The 18823-nt window shown below is 25.3% G+C and overlaps 1 protein-coding gene across 1 annotated transcript in view; it reads left to right on the plus strand.

Annotated features, from left to right (window-relative positions):
• Positions 1-18823, plus strand: part of LOC129609259 (homeobox protein Nkx-6.1) — a 132098-nt gene that overhangs the window by 256 nt on the left and 113019 nt on the right. The gene's annotated exons all lie outside the window — the stretch shown is intronic.

Consider the following 18823-nt stretch of genomic DNA (forward strand, 5'->3'; position numbering starts at 1 on the left):
TTAGAAATAAGGTTTTGAATCTGGCGATTTAATAATTTGTCGAAGAAGATTTTACACACTGAATTTCTTTTACCTGAACCTGACACTTGAACTAACTTAAATTTGTAATACTGAAATTTAAAATACTGGTTGTACCGGAGCTATCCGAATCTATCAAGGCATTTCATAAAATTTTCAAGAATATATTCAGGCTATAATTAGACACACGATTACCAAATTTCACTCAGTTATGTTTATTATTTTTTCTATTGCTACATAATTGCTTTTTACTCTTTCAAATGGTTATAAACTCTATACCGAAGTTAATATAACATTCACTAAGTGGCAAAGTATAAAAAATGCTATCTTATTTTTAACTGCCATATGTAGTAATATTATATAAATCGTGAAAATTTGTTTTTAAAAATAGAATATTTGCAAATTTGGATATTAAAGGGTTTTGAGGCAAAATTGGGTAAGATTAGAGAAGATCTAAGAATAACTAATGGAAATTTTCTGGAAATTTCATTCTCCTCTAGCTTAGTTGGTAGAGCATCCGCCTAGAAAGCGGTAAGTGACTGGTTCGAGTCCAGTTCGCAAACTTCTCACTATAATTCAAACATATGATTGTTGCATGAAATTTAATAAAAAATAGTGGGAAAAAATTGGAAAAGAAATGAAATACCTTAATAATTATAATTTTAAACTCATTAACTTAGGCGCTCTTATCGTATGTGTAAATCGAAATTAAGAGAAATTTTTAATAAAAAATGTTGGTGGGACGAGATCTTAATATGACTCTCGCTATTGAAAATTTATCAAATATCATGTTGAGGGACGCTTTTAATTCTAGGCTGCCTAACTCTGCCAGCCCTGACTTTACGAACTACATTATCATTAATTATTACTATTAAACAAAATATGTGGCATGTAACATATATTTACATATACATACGTATTATAACGATAATGTGTGATTTATTAAGAGGTAACAAAATCGTAAATATGCACAAAATTTACATTAAAAATTTAATTAATAAAATAAAAAAAGCGTACATCTTATTGAACGCTAATATTAAATATATTTAATGGACAGAACACGTTTGAAAAAGGCTGCCCTTTATACTTTTTATATCATGCGTATATATTAAAAGGAGATGCGGGTGTTAATTTAACAATCAGTTCAAAAGAAAAGATCAATCATCGAATTGAGAAATATTCAGTATATATTATGTACATATATTTCATTGTTTCAATATCCAACAGTGTCCTGCAATAAATTGTAATAAATTTTTCTCCATTTTTATTATCCTTATACAAAATTATTAAATATTTCATTGTAACTATGCAGAAAATATACAAATTCATAATTATTTATATGTAAATTTATGCTATCATAATATGTATATATATGTACGAATATTATTATAAAAGAATTTATGATGTACATATACTCGTATATATACGTATGACATTATAATATAAGAGGAAATTTATTATGTTTATTTTTTTTTCACACATTTTTATTGAGGTGAAAAAGGAAATTGAATTAATTATATAAAATGTTGAATGAATTTAAACAACTGTTAAACGCAATTTTATATATTTTTGAATAAATAAATATTATGTAATTTTCATAAATAAATAATATATATATATATATATATATATATATGTACACAAATAAATTTGTAAACCTAAAATTATACAATAATTGAAAAATTTTATGCCTCCTGCACAAAATGAACACAGTGGTAAAAATATAAAATGATAATCAAAATTTTTACATTGAGAATTGTATGTTTGTGTATATATCAATTATATCAGGGAATTGTTTGTTTGTATATTGAAATTCACTTTTTGAACTTAGTCTAATTATAGGATAAAAGGTTTTTCTAAATAAATGTCAAGGATTTTTAATTAAAATTGAGTAATGGTATTTAATGGTACAGAGCGGGTAAACTAAAATTTTGCAAGTATAACAGGGCATTTATCATTTTTCAATATTATCATCATCAACATGACATTTTTATATTTTTATTACAGAAAACCTTGACGCAGGCAATCAAAATATTAGCGCTTATACCGGGAATTAATAAGAGCAATTGATGATCATAGTACTCACATTTATTGAATTTTTTTTACAACACAAAGACACGCTTTTTTTCTAGTATCAAAGGAATATAAGCTTTGATATAAGCTTTTTTAAAAAGTTCGAATTCAAAGTGGCATAATATATTGTCCGACATATGGCGACACTGTTAAAAAAGATCGGCTTGTATTCACTCGGAACTTAAAATTATAATTCAATAAATTTCTGTATAACTTTCGTGACCATACATTTGTATACACATGAAATGCTTATCATAAATTTAATATATAGCTCATTTTCGACTAATCAACGATTCCTTGTAAAAGAAATTAGTCCGATCCGCAGAATTTAGAGGATACGAGTATTTAATGAATACGGAAAAAAGGTAGTTCAATTATTACTAGTAATTCTTCTGAGTTATTAAATAACTTGGCTGGAACAAAATTAATTGTATTTCAAATGAAAATTCAACTTTATACAACACACTTCATTATTTCCTTGCTTCATAATATAAAATTTACCTGTACAAATATGCCTCTGAATAAATTTTAAATAATATCCTTGTAAACCAAATTGTACAGAAATAAAATTTTTATATACATTGTTAAAATATGTTTTATTTAAGTTTTTTTCTTATATACCTATATAAATAATATAATAAAGTGTCTTGTAATTGTAATCGTAATTGTAATTATGATAATTGAAAATTATTTTTATAACATTGTAAATTGTGATTTTATGTATTAAAATATGGTATACAATAGAATTTGTTGTTTATAGAGCTAGAGAAAATAAATTATATGGAAAAATTTAAGCTGTATGGAAAATTATGTAAAAATATTAGAGTGTAAAATATTATGATTACCCATAATGTTATAATTTGGTATATATAGAGAGGGTGAAAGGTTTTAATAAAGACGGAAGTTTTATACTTATGCTTGTATAATAAAAATCAGTGATATTTATTGAAATATTTTGTAATAAAATTATTTTTATTATTTTTATAACAATTTCGTTGGAAATGGTAGAAGAAATTAAATTTTGGTAGGATTTTCATTAAAATTAAAGCAAAAATTAATGCATTAAAGTTTGAATGGATTAAGTATATACTTTCCATTTAACAGCACAAGAAATATTACGGGTCGTTGATGTTTAGGATGTAATCTGTTTGTAGTACTTATATCAAAAATAATTTTTTTTGGACAAAAAGTGTTGCTTTCTTATGCCTAAAAGTGAGATCTTTTTTTTAGTTCGACCACATATGAGCAAATCTTGAACAAATCTCTAAAAGATAATTTAGAAATGCGGTCGGCAATCTTTATCGGATGGAAGGAAATTATTAAATAAAATTTTTTATACGGGGCCGCACATTTAAATGTTGCGAGAACAGAATTGAGGTTCGTATTTATCATACACATTTTTGCATTTCGTGACGTCGCAAACTAAATTCTTTCAATATACTTATCTGTAGATTCTCTTTGCAAATATGGCATGGTAATGCTTTTGCATAATCATTAATAAAAAATAATGGACTTAATCCAATTCTTGATTGAATTCTTGGTTTCCGTCATTAATTTTTCTTTTCTACGGTATTTCATTAATAATTATTGCTACCATAAAATATGAATTATTTTAGCATTAAATTAAAACTAACATATACATAACATACGGCTCTAAATTTCTATGTCTTCATTATGTAAAATGCTCGAATGAACATACATCAGCAAACTAGCGAAATAAAAGAATGCTAAACTTTCTGGTGGGGATTGGGGATCAAGCTTCCGAATAGTAAAATAAGTTTTTCATTGTGCTTGTATTAGAGCACATTTTTGTTGCCAACGACATTTCGTAACATTCACGCCCTGTAAGTTTATTGAATTTTTTCTAAAAATATTTTGGTCCTAACAATAGAATTGAAATTGTTAAATTTTTCAGGCTTTTGTAAGTCTCATTTTTCAACTTCTCTGGATTTTTTTTTAGATTAATGAGTCTATAGTTTTTGTTTATACACATAAAATTTGGACGATAAACAATTTTGGTCATATAAAATGGTATAATTTTTTGCACTTAGTATATAGGAAGTCATTGAGAAGAAATAACAATAATTATAATATGTAACGGTAAGAATCATATCCTGTATAAATTTAAGAAATAAAAAGCTTGAAAATGAATTATTCATCAAAAAGTTTCCAATCATATTATATTCTGTATTCTAAAACATTTGACATAATCTTGCTTGGAACTGTTTGAAATTTTTCGTCAACATAATATGCAAAGTGATTCTGAAAGCTATACAACAACATATACCTTGGTTAGAGGATCGGAAATGGATAAAACTTTTGTTCCGAACTGGGTTTCAATTTTCAAGGGTTTCCAAATTCCAGGAATTTTAACGAATTTTTACTTATCCAAGTTTTTTTTTTTGTTTATAACTTCCATTCTGAAAAAGGTAGGAGCTTCAAATAAAAAGTTTCTGAAAGGCCTAGTAAAGGGCTTAAAATAAACATGTTGTTTGATTCTGTATTTTATGTACCATCGGAATACTAAGCACTCGATTTAGGTAAAATCAATTTTTTTTTGTTTTATTTTTTCTAACTAGATATAGAATTTTGTACAGCTGCTTAAGCTTTAATTTAAGTACTCGAACATTAAAATTTTTTTATGGTATAGAAGATATAGCATTAAAACCATTTCTAAGTGAAGATTTTAAAGGCGTTATTTTTTACTATTTTTAATTTCTATTGATTTAAGCGCTCTAATTATCAACTATCATTAATTTTTGATGGCAAGAGTTACTCGAAAAAAGTTGATATTTTTAAGAGTCGTTACTTTGATAAAAAATTTAAATTTTAATATTTTTGTCGAAATCCAACAATTAATAATAAAATTGAGACGAAATTTTATACAAACTTCTAATTTGAAAAACCAAAAATTGATTTTAAAAAATTTAAAATTTTTGAAAAGAAAAACTAGAATTTTTTTATTAGGAAAAACAAAAAAAAAATCTAGTAATCAAAAATTTTTTTTCGAAACTTTTCTTGGTAAAAAAAACTGATAGGTTTTTTATTTTTGCCAATTTTTATAAGAAATGGTACCTATATGGTTTGGAATTTTTAAATGCATTTTTCTCACATTGAGTTCAATTTAAAAATTTGAAAAAATAATTTTCGGAATCTAGAGACCATTTGGCATCTGAAGTTATTAAAATTATCCAGCTGGAGCGAATTTTTAAAGTCATGCCATATAAATTTTGACATTTATTTTAATAGAAAGAAATTTTTTTTTAATAGGAAAATTTATTTTTTCACAAAATGGAGTTTGTAAATGATTTGGTGCTAAAATTATGAAGCTAATAAATAATTAATAAATAATTCAATGGGATTAATCAATGTGGAACAAATTTTTACAAGAACTAAAATTGATGTACGGTTGATGCTACTAAAGAAGTGTTCCAGTAAAACAATTAATTTAAAATATGTGATGATGAATAGAAATAGATTTGAAAGAAAACATAATTTTTTTCCGAATGAGGCGAATTTCTTACGAAAATTTGGTGTTTGTTTTGAGAAATTTATAAAATTTTTGGATAAAGGAATATTAAATTGAATTTAATTTTTATTTTATCAACATCTGGTTTGATTTTAATTGAATTTGTGGCTCACAATATTTGTGGTTTTTGTGTTATATCTTCTGTACCATAAAAAATTTTTTAATGCTTTGGGATTTAAATTAAAGTTTAAGCAGCTAGGAAAAATTTTATAAGGAAAAATTTCAAGATTTTAAAAAATTTGTTACGAAATTAACTAGTTTTCTAACTAGAAACTGAAAAAATAAAGCAAGAGAAAAATTTGATTATCCCTAAAGTTCAAATGCTTGGTATTCCGAAGGTACATAAAATACAGAATTAAGCAACATGTTTATTTTAAGCCCTTTACTAGGTATTTCAAAAACTATTTATTTGAAGTTCCTAATTTTTTCAGAATGGAAGTTATAATCAAAAAAAAAATCATGGATAAGTAAAAATTTCGTGAAAATTCAATAAAATCCTTAGAACTTTAAAAGCCTTGAGTTTTTGAACCCAATCCGGAACAAAAATTTCACTCATTTTCGATCCTCTAACCAATGGTATATATTGTTGTATACCTTTCAGAATCAGCCTGTATAGTTGTTATTTATGGCTTTTAATTATAAAATGTAAACTGCGAGCTCCAATGTTTTAACTCACAATATCGAGTTGTGACATTAAGTTCGCTCGTAACACAATTCATTTTCAATGCAATTAAAGTTGTATTGTAAAGTTGTATGTTAAAAAAATTGAATTACATACAACTATTGTGTATATAGTTTATATTGATATACAGAAGACAATATTTGTATTTAGACAATAGAACTAAATACTTTTTAAATTAAAAAAACTTAATACTCAATAGTGTCTCTCAAACAAGTGGGGTTTTCGTTTATGCACGCTGCGCTGAGAGTTCTGCATTAGAAATAAAATTTCTAAATCCCAGCGTTAAACGGTGTGCAAAAACTTTAGCTAAGTTTTATTTTGCTTACACAGTCTACAAATTCTGAAACTTCTAAATATTCAGTCGTTCGAAAATAACAGAAATGAAATTGCTTATGAAATTGTATCCCAATACTTTTCGTCTTCAAATTTAAAGAATTAAAGAAAACTTTGTTTAAAAACCCTTCAATATCTGAATCTGCCATTTTGAAATTTAAAATTTTTCTTTCGAATTTTAAATTAAAAAAGAAAACAAAAATTCATGAGGCAGCGACAAAATTTATAATAGAGGTCTGCGCTACATTTCTAACATTTCCTTACTACGTATTGTAACTATTTCAAAATTTCCAAACGAATTTTATTGCAGCCAGTAATTTCCGAACGATCTATATTTTTAGAGTGTGTAGCGTGAATTTTCGAACGTACTACAAGCTAGAATTACTCTAGAACTAAATAAACGAAAACCCCCAAATAGTTCGTTGTGTAATTACAAAAATTGTCTGGTATAGGATGATTTTGTTATACAAAAAATTTACTTATAGTAATCACACTTTGTTTTAAATTTAAAGCATTTTGTAAAACAAAATTTTTGTAAAATCCTTATATTTTTTTCCGAATTTGTTCCTGCAATGTAAAAAAATAATTTTTTAAATATTTTAAAAACTCATTATCTCACGTATATAAAGTAACTTTTTAAATCTTTTATACTAAATTCTACAATATATCTACGTATAGGTCTAACATACATTGACTTCAATTTTGATAATGAACCCTTAACATTTTTTTTTCCTTTTTTATTATATAAAAGATTTACTTTAAATTTTTTTATTTTTTTTTCTAAATAAATCCTTAATTATCATAAATAAATTGGAGAATTATATCTTATATAAAATAATATTCTAACAATTTTTTTATTACAAAATTTGATCCTATATAGCTGATTTAAGGATTTAACAAAATAAATTTTTTTATTTTTCTCTTCATATATTTCACTCAAATTTGATATCATCGGATTTTAAAATAACTTTGAAAAAAAAAACTTGATAGGATATAAATTTAATGTCAACATGGTTAAACAAAAAATCTCAAAATTTAAACATATTTTCTCTTATACCTCAAATATATTTTTATATTATATTAAAAAAAAAAAAAATAATAATCAAATAAAAATTATAAAATAAATTTTGCGTGCGAACAAGTATTATGATGAAATTCCCTAAGGATATCAAAAAATATGATAAAATATTATAAAAACAATCACAGTAAGTCGTCGTTTACTCGTACCCAACAGAGTACAAACAATGTATAATAGCAGGAGAGATGCAAGGAGATATGAAAGCAGGTTATAAGAAATACTAAAAAGAATCAGTTATAATAACTTTAACTTAACGGGGAAAAAAAGGATAACATAGACATAGGATGAGTTTTCAAATGACATGCTTGTCTCACACCTAATAAATATTCAATTTCTAAATTTTTCGAACATATTACGAACATATTTTGTATTTACAAAATAAAGGAGTTAACTTTGGTTATATTCTATTATATAATAATATCCTTGTAATACTTGTATTATATCCTAATTATATCCTTAGATTTTAGAAAAAAAAAAAAAAGTTTTTTTTTTGATTACTCTTTTTTTTTTGAATAAAATTTTATTTGAAATAAAATTATATATATATATATTAAATGTGTCTAAATAGAAACCCATTACCGAATCTGAAAAGAAAGAGCAAGAAACAAGATCTAAGGCGGTTTAATACCGTTCAATACAATATGGTATCAATTTTGAATATTATAATACAATAAATGTTTTTGAAATTATAATGATTTATGGCAGATATTTGTACCATTTGAATTTATAGGGATGTAGAATGAGTCAAGTAGGATGAAAAAGATTAGCCTTTTCAGCATTTAATAATTCTTTTCTCAGTCAAAATTTGAAATTTTAATTAATATACTCTGTTAGATAATTTGATTGCCAATGGACGCATTCCTATATTTTCAAGTTGTTATTTTTTATGAATTAATATGTGAAATATATATGTACGTACACTGGCACAAGACTAATCGTGTCCATATATGTAGATATTCTCGAAACAAAATATCCTTGATCAAAATTGTAAAAGAGGTTTAGTTAAGGGAATATATTATGACGCATTTAATATAATATAAAACTGCAAATACTCGTATGATTAGTAGAGTCAGCAAAAACCTCAAAAACTACTAAAAAAAAGTGATAAATTAATAGCTGTCTTAATCTTACGTAGTTTAAAACTACATTCGAAATGAAAAATATTTTATTACTGTACAGCATTCAAAAGTAAATTATGTTTCTTTCTGAGATTAAATGTCTTCAGGTAAACCCATCTTTAGACACTCGAACTCATCTTATATCGAAAGGTATTTGTTAAAAAGAAAAACAAACATATCAGAGATCAAGATATTAAATGTTTTTTTGATAACTTTTAATATCAAAATATATCAATTTATTGCATACATTTAGGATGAGGCAAAAAAAAAAATAAAAAAAAATTGAAAGAAGTGTTAACACAATTTTTTTAATAGAACACTTGATAGGTAAGTTGAGATGAGATAAATAATTTCACTTTTTGATAGGATGGCATTTTCATTTAGTGGTTTAAACATTGGAAATTAGAGAAAGCTTGCAGTTTCAGAAAAGCGCCAAAAATTCAAAATTTAAGGATTTTCAAAAAGCGATAACTTGGCAGGCGATGGAGGTGGAAAAAATTTTCTTCTTACGAAATAACTAATTTATTATTAATTTATTTCCTAAAATTTCAGATTTCGGCAACTTACTCTCTAGCTGGAAGAAAAAGAAAAAAACATGTTTACCCAAATTTTATATCGCACAAATTCTTAGCTTTTCACTTTTACAATTTTGTACTAACAATAATTTTACTTTGTTTACAGTACATTGTAACATATGTATTAAGTTCTAGCGCACGTAACTTAGAAATTAAGTTCCTAAATTTTAACTTAATGGAAATTTCTTCATGCAACTGCAGAACAGATGGATGACGTAATCAAATGAACGAGTTAAAGGCAGAAAAATTAATTAAAAAATTTTTCTCCTCGAACTGGACTCGAACCAGTGACCTACTGCTTTCAAGGGGAACGCTCTACCAACTGAGCTACAGAAGTATGAAGAAATTGCCGACGAAGTTCCTAAATATTATACAGTTCATACCCCTTAAGACGTTATTGGAAACTTTGTTTTGTTGAAGAATAATATACATATTCTTTCCGGTATTCTATTCATTTACCGTATATGGGCTACTAGTTTATAAAATAACATTCATAATATTGTAGTCGGTCGGCTTGATAAAAATTCATTAATTGTTCATATATACTTTAAAATAAAGTGTTGAGTACTTTGTTTAAAGAGAAAAGTAGTATTACATGTTGTTTTAGTATTATGCGGTTTTTTCTTCTGTTTTTTCTTTTTTTTTTTATAAAATGTCACAAAATAATTATTCACCCTCAATTATACGCAATTACAAGATAATGATTATTTTTGGTTAAGGTTTTTTTTTATTTTGTTTTTCTTTTCCTTGTCATACAACACATTATACTATTTATGTTGTATAAATTATGGCACGTGCCATAAACGTGCCATTTTTTTGATAACAGTACTTATATAATTTTTATACAAATTTCGTATATCTACTTAAAATTTTGTAAAACAGTATACAAATATTATGTAAGTAGAAAAATTGTTCATATACGAGTATATAGTAATCACGTTATTCTTGATGAGATGAGAAATGATTTTTTGGGATACTGAGGATATAGGAAATGAACGATGACGCGAATGACAAAGAGGTTATTATGTTGGCTGTATTTTCCTTCTTTTTATTTTATTAATTATATTATTATTCTTATTATTTATCTCTTTTTCTCTCTTGCTCTTTTTTAGCTCAATATTTATAGAGTATTTTAATTGAGTCAAGTAAAAAGTGCTGTCAATATCTGCATGTGTACGTAAAAATATAGGTTCGTTTAAATGGGAATTTTAAAGCTGATATGATCGTACATAAGTTTAAGGTTTTTTTTTAAATTTGTTTAAATTTATGTTTTATAATTTGATTTTATTTGAATTAGGGTAGAAGAATCAGAATAATATCGTAATTGTTATTATATTTTAAAATGCCATTATTAAAAGTGAAATTATATGGTGATTTTGGGAAAATTTAAAAATTTTTGAATATGTAGCATTTATGATGCACTCAATATATCTGATCTCAATTCATGGATCACTCAATGAAGCATTCAATATATCATTTATTTATAAGCGGAAATATTTTTTTAAAATTTCCAAAATTTTTAAAATGAGCCTTTCAAATTTTGAATTAAGAGCACTAGGCTATAAGACACCTTGGGAATTATACCGCAACATCTCTAAATTTATAATTTCGAGTATATTAAGTTCGTAGCTTTGAACTCTTTTTATATGGAAAGTTAAAACTAAAACGAAATATTGCGGTCTTATGTTTAATAAAAAGAGAACTATTGCGGTTTATATCAAAATTTCTTTTCATAAAATTGGTATAAGTCGAAATATTGCCGAAACTGATTTTAGAAAATCGTGTACTATTTCAATACGAGTATGTCATCTGTATTGAATTAAAATATTTTTTGGAGTTTGGATGATATCATAAAATATTGCGGTATTGAATTTAGCAAAGAGCACTCTCGAAAAAAAGATCTGAAAACTGAACTTAGAAAATTTTGAATAAAAGTGATAATAATAGATGAATCGTTACTTGATTCGGGCCAAAACATAGAGATATTTTGAATATAGAGGCGATTTTAAGATGCTGCGATATTTTGCTCAAGGTGCAATAAGTTTTTTAGCGATTAGGTAATATAAGTTATGCAACACAAATAATTTTTTATTAACATTGTTTTGGAAATTAAACAAGATAATTAAAATTCAATTTTCGATAACTTAAATTAGTCAATGAGGCCAGCTCTATTATTTAGTGCGTACTTGCAATTTGGATGAAAAGGAAATTTAGAAAAATTTTCTCAGTATTTTTTGGTTTGTATAAAAATTTCTCTTAAAGCATTGAACTTCAAAGAATTCATTTTTATTTCAAAGAATAAAAATAATAAGCATATTTTCGAATTTTAAAAAAAAAAGTGCGAAAAACTTAAAAATTTATTTTTAAAATTTTATTTCGATTTCAATTCCTTTCATTTTTTCTTGTTTTTTAATTTTAATGTGTTTTATTATTGTGTGTACATAACAAGGATAAAAAATGATTATCCCATAGTGTCGAAATTGCTATTATTATTGTTCACAAGGGTTCATGAACAAAATAAAATACAATAAAATAAAAATGATTTTTAAAATCAAATAAATTAAATGAACATTACGTAATTTATTTGAAAACAACAATAGACAAGATTATTAGAAAAGAAGGCGTTTAGTTTAGGTTTGGTGTTTTTTTTTTTAGAAATTGTTATTGTGGAATTACACAGAGGCACACTGCGTTCATAGTTAAAAAATTCTAAATTTCGGCAATGCAATGCATTCTTTTCCACATTTTAAAATTTTTTGATAAAAATCTTCTTGTTTTCAGTTTAAAATTTTTACAATTGAACTGCTTGTTTCATTATGTATGGTAAGTTACTCGTATTATGTTCAAAAGATGCATACGTTCATAGTAATAAAAAAAAAATTTTTTTTGTTAAATTTAAATAACTAGTATTTTGAATAATTTATTTTGTAAAAAATATAAATGTTTTAAGAGATAAGAAAATATTGTGTGCAAGGAGCAGTTCAGGAAGTTGGTATGAAATTTTTATATCATTTTATTAGCACTTTTCCAAAAAAAATTTGAAAAAAGTGCTTATTAGTTTCACTCTGTCCGTCCGTCCGTCCGCCCGTCCGTCCGTCCGTCCGTCTGTCCGTCCGTCCGTCCGTCCGTCTGTCCGTCCGTCCGTCCGTCCGTCTGTCCGTCCGTGTGTCTGTTTACAAAACTTCTACACCCTTGAAGATAGAAAACTGAAATTTTGTATGTACATAGATCTTTTATATTTCCGTAGAACAAAATTTTTACCTATCTCCCCCCCTCTAGAAGTTATACCCCCTCAAAACCTTAAAAATGGCCTTTTTTTAACTATTTGTTGCAATGAAACCATAAGCATTTTTGAAATTTTGCAAACGCATAAAGGCAGCGGCTTGCTTCCCCTAGCGCGATATACTATAGTTAAACTTTAGAAAAACAAAATGGCCGTTCAAATTTACTGTTATCTATAGTCTTTTTTTTTCAAATTTTTGATTTCGTTTTTCTTCTAGACCCCAGCCTGTAGAAGCTTGAAATTTTAAGGGCTTATAGACCTTAACAAATAGTTTATTTCGTTAGAAGAAAATTTTTTTCCTTCTCCGCCCCCTCTCAAGTTATCTACTCTTGAAATTTGTAAAATTTGAATTTTTGGCGCCTTATATTTCAAAAACCGCAAACGTTTTCAAATTTCTATAAACATAAAAAGTTAGCGTTAAATTCCGTAACATTAAAAAATATAATTATTTTTCTTAACTCACACAATTAACCCTTAAAATCGAGCATTATGTTAACTCCTCTTTACATTAATTTTTGCTATATTTCAAAGACTGCATGAATGCATCATCCTAAATATATGCAATCCTAGAAATAGTTAAATATGAATCAAAATAATTTTAATAGTGTGATAGGTACAAATAGACTGTATTTAAAAGCAGAATTTTCACTTGTTGAAGGGAAAAGTGCTACAATACAAACCATTGGTTTGACCCAACTTTATTTTTGACTTATTTTGGATATAAATTATTTAATTTCATGGATTAAACATTTTTAACAAAAATTTTAAATTTAGCTATTTTACAATATTTTCTATCATATACATAATTTTAAAATATTGTTATCATGGTTAATTAAAATGTTAAATTGCAATTCCTTTTTTGCATATTTTAATCAGTGAAAACTTAATTTAGGCTGGGATAACATTATTATTTATTAGGTCATGGTTTGAGTAAATTGAATCTTGTTTTATAAAATTGTATGAAAAAATTAAATTTCTAGTTAAAAAAAAATTTTTTTTGTTGTAACTTAACGCTTTATTATTAAACATATGAAATTACATAAATATGAGAATCCCACATATTATATGTAAGTAAAAGCAGCCATAAATTGTATTTTTTAGCAACAGGGTTCATCATTATGAATAAATAAATTTAATACAGTTAAATAAACAGACAAAATTTGAAAATGTCGAATTAAAGAAAATCTGTGAGTTTTAAAAAACTATAAATAAAAATTGAATGAAATTTTAAAAGTACAAAAATTATTGTTGAAATTTAAAGAATAGAAAATAAGAAACTACGAGGGTTTTCGTTTATTCAGTTCTAGAATAATTGTAGATTATAGTGTTCGAAAATTCACGCTACCTACACTAAAAATATAGATCGTTCGGAAATTAGTGGCTGCAATATATCGCGTTTGGAAATTCAATCTGTAGTAAGGAAACGTTAGAAATGTAGCGCAGACCTCTAGTATAAATTTGGTAGCTGCCTCATGAATTTTTTTTTTTTTTAATTTAAAAATCAAAAAAAATTTTAAATTTTAAAATGGCAGATTCAGATATTGAAAGGTTATTAAAGGAAGTTTTCTTTAAGTCTTTAAATCTTGTTAAAATTTCCTTATTTTGCATTGAATTGGAGGGCGAAAAGTATTGGAATAAAATTTCATAAACAATATCATTTCTGTTATTTTCGAACGAATGATTATTTAGAAGTTTCAAAATCTGAAGACTGCGTAAACAAAACAAAACTTAGATTTTAAACTTAGATTCTAATGCAGAACTTTCAGCGCAGAGTATATAAACGAAAAACCCCTTACTACTGTATTATAGCCCTATAGTATAGCCCAGCCAGTTGAAACGGTGAAGAAAACACAATTTGCTGGATTCTTTCTTTTTAAGAAATTTCAGCTGTATATAATCCTGCGATTGCGTAAATTTATTAAAAAAATTAATTGTATTTTGTCAATTTTAAATATAAATAATTTTCTCGACAGACAAATTTTCATATTCTATAAATAAGACGTTATTATATGAATAACGTTCCGTACAGATCTTATGATTTTATATTCTGCTCATTTTTCGTTTGTTTTGTCTTCTAAAAAGTACATTTTATATCTTTTGCACATTTCATATTAATTGCGTTCCAGAAAGACACAATTTCTTCATTTGGAATTTGTTCTTCTAAAAAAACACATTTGCATATACGATAAATTTCTTAAATGAATTCCTTTTCAGATAGACACATTTTCATAGGAACTAGATGAGGACAAAATATTGTAATATGTGAGAAGATTTTTATGCAAAAAGAAACGTAAAATTAGAGTAGTAATTCTAAATCCCAAACTTATTTTCATTGTAGTGATTTGTGGGAAATCAGCCCATATAAAATTATGTAGTCGTTTAAAACTTGAAGTCAAAAATTATAAGACTAATTTGAATACTTATCATTGTATGTTATGACATTACAAAGTGTAATTCAAGTTAGTGAAAAATTTTTTATTAAAATCTCTCTAAAATGATTTGATATGCTCTCACTTTACAATCCCAATTTTAATGTGAAACTTAAAAAATTAATTTATTTTTTTTTTTTTCAAATTATTATAAAATTCATTAATCTTAAATTGTTTTGACCCAAGATGTGTTGAAAGATTAATTAAAAATTACATAAAATCCAATATAATAATGAACGTAATTTAATTTCAGATTTTAAGTTGTGAGTTCATAATGATTGGTCTGTTTTCTGATATTATTCGCCAGGAGTATGTTGACGTCAAATTTAAGAAAAAACAATCAAAAATAGAAATTTTTTTCCCTTTTCTATATTATTTTTTAAATTGATCTAAAATTTTAAATGTCCATGTAAAATAATAAAAAAAAATTTTTTTTTTTGCGTGATTAATTATTAAAAATAAAAAATAATAATAATTTTCAATTATAAATGCTTTTATCTTATTAAAATTTAAAGATAAAGAATAAATGAGAAAAACAAGGATGGTGCAATGAAGTAGAGAAATGAAGATCATCACTCATAGTCATAACCAACTTTTGCAATATTTTTTAATATGTACAGATGCAAATGTATAACAGTTATATAACGTACGAGTAAAAATAACATCTTTATAAAAACATTTCTAACTTTATTTTTATATACAATTAAAACTCTTCATTAATTTCCCATGCCCATATCTCTTAAAATTTCAAAAACAAAAAAAAAAGTTATTTCAATTGAATCGTAGTTATGTTTGGTGTTTTGAAAATTAAATGTTTACATCATAGTCATTTAAGAATAAAATATAAAAATATATGTGTATTTTTGTATGTACATTAATTGTACATATTTTACTTATATACCAATATATTAATTTAATATGATATTATAATCCTTGTTACAAAATTTTATTTAATTGAAAATGCATAGCTTATACACGTATATACATTTTTATGTGTAGGGTAAATGTGTTTAATACAAGTATGTGGTATTATAACGGTATTTATTAAATTAATGCAATAAAAATATTGCAGCAATTCGAAATTTTAATTTTCAAAACAGATTTGCAACGTTTCCAATTTCGTGCTGATATTCCAATTAAAACCGTAGCTCGTCAAATTATGTCGAATGACTATTACTAGAGTACGTAGTTCGTCAAATGACTGTACTAGAGTTACATGCATAGCCCTCGTCAAAGTAATAGAGCCTACTTTTGAAAAAATCAGCCAAAAAGCAAATTTTTCTCTAAAAAATTCTTACCAAATAAACAGATTCAAATAGGGGCCTATTACGGGACAATCTTTTATTTATAAACGAGAATCTATATAGCGGTTTATGTATATCAGTGCAAAATTTAAAAAGCACTTTGTGTAAAATATCAAATTTTATTCCTGATAGTAGGAAAGAGTGCTTACTATATTTCCACACTTTTTTACTATCCACGCTATATCAGTTATAATGTTAAAATTCATGATAAAGTAATTCATTTCCACCAGTCGCCATATATTCATAGAATGTCTAAAGAATTTATATTTTAAGAAGCCTAAAATTTAAATCTTTACCTTATACAACAAATACACATGTATTACATATATTTATTTCATTCAATTTAATTCACTAAGTAACTAACTCTTGATTTAGTTCCGGCATTTAGCACTCCCTTTTTTCCTTTTTAAAACTTGTCAAATTCAATTTTTATTCTATTGTGTACAAGTGTACATATTATGTAAAATATAAGCATAACATTTTTTTTTTCCTCCAATTTAATTCTTTTACTCGCTTATTATATTCTTAATTTTGTTCTTTTAGCATTCTTATACCCTTGATGAACATCATTTCTCCCTTTTTATTTGATAAATGTACAAATTTTTTCTTCATTTGGTTTTTAGACTATACATAGGAATAGATCACATATTCAATTCGTTTTTAGTTAAATAATATAATGAAAATATATTATGTATAAGTATGTATAAATTTGTATTAATATTTAACTAAGAATTAAAGGATACAAAGTCGAATTATGGAAATGTATAACACTTTGAAAACAATATGAAATATAATACAATTAAATAATAAAAGTAATGAATTGTAAAACAATTGAAATTGCCTAAAATAAAATATTTTAATAGTTTTGATATTATTAATGTTTGATTATTTTCCATTCAAGTGTATATGACAATCAAACTGCATAGCAATTTAAGTGTATAATACTTTCAACTAAGCCAGCCTTTTAAAACATGTAATTTTGTGCAGTTTCCTGTATATGCGGTTTTATATTCTTAATTGGAAAATAATTATTAAGGTAGAACAGCTTGATTATTCATTTTATAGTGATTGGTTTTTATTCCTTTATTCCTAATTTATAAAACGCTGGGATATAAAGAGTCGTTTGGAGTGATATACATATTTTTGAAAAGGTAGAGCATCCAGCGTGGAAGTTAATAACAAATTTTATTTGTAACTTGTATATTTTATAATTAAACTTTTTTATAGCATAAATAATTGATTAATCACTTATCATAATTCATTTTCAGGAGTTATTAGTCGTTCAGAAGTTCACACTCTGATGTTATGAGTATGCATTAATGTCAAGCTACTGTCTAAAAATTTATTTTTAGAAAAATTGTAAGTCAAAATTTAAAACAGTTCTTTTTGGAATGTGTACTGTTCGAAATCCAAATAATTTACAAATTATTTCTTGTTAACCATAGGTATATAAATAAGCAGTTGAATAAAGTAACTTCAGATTAATTGTGGTATTACAGTATAAAGAACGCTTCGAAACTACAACAGTGTAAAATAAGTAGCTGCATAACATTATGCTATAAAAAATTGTAATACTCAAAATTAATTTAATAAAAGTAAAAATTTTAATACAAAACACTTATTTGGATAAAACTGAAAACTTTGATATTTCAGGTTTAAAGATTAGATTTTGCACAAGTATACTAGAACTGGCATTCTTGCAGTTACATACTTTCCCTACCTCAGTTAAAGCTAATAGAAGGACAGACTAGGAGTCCAAAAATTATTTAAGATAAAGAAAATTTTCATCTGAATTCTTATCAGGCGGCGAAAGTATTTTTCGAAATTACAATTTTTAGACAGACAAAAACGTACAAATTTTCAGCGCAAAAATTTTTTTAAATAATCCTTTAAAAAAAAATATAAATATTATTAAGAAATGAAAAATGATAATGATGACGACGATGATGACAATGATCATGATGATGATAATAACAATGACGATACAAAACTACAAAATGTATACAAAAGGAATAATGAATATGTGTAAATCGAAGGGTGGCTGTATGTAGATGGCGGTGGGAGGTTGATGAGAAAGAAATAATCATGTTAAAAATAAAAATGATTTTTCCGTTTTATAAATTTGTTTGTTGTCTTGTTTGTTTTGCTTTTCTAATATTATTGTTACATTGGTTAAATTTCGAAATTATTATGGGGCGATATCCTTTTCTTAAAAACTTTATTTCTTGTTTTCCTCTTTACAGCTATCATTGTAAATGTCAATTAAATGTATATGATATGTATGTATGTATGTATGTATATTAATACAATTTTTATTTACATTATTATATTGAGCATATTACGCTCAATTTAATAAGGACTAAAACATTTTGACTCCTTCACTTAATTCATTTGATACTTT

This window comes from Condylostylus longicornis, unplaced genomic scaffold, assembly GCF_029603195.1.
Source record: "Condylostylus longicornis isolate FDR11 unplaced genomic scaffold, ASM2960319v2 ptg000038l, whole genome shotgun sequence".
NCBI lineage: Eukaryota > Metazoa > Arthropoda > Insecta > Diptera > Dolichopodidae > Condylostylus > Condylostylus longicornis.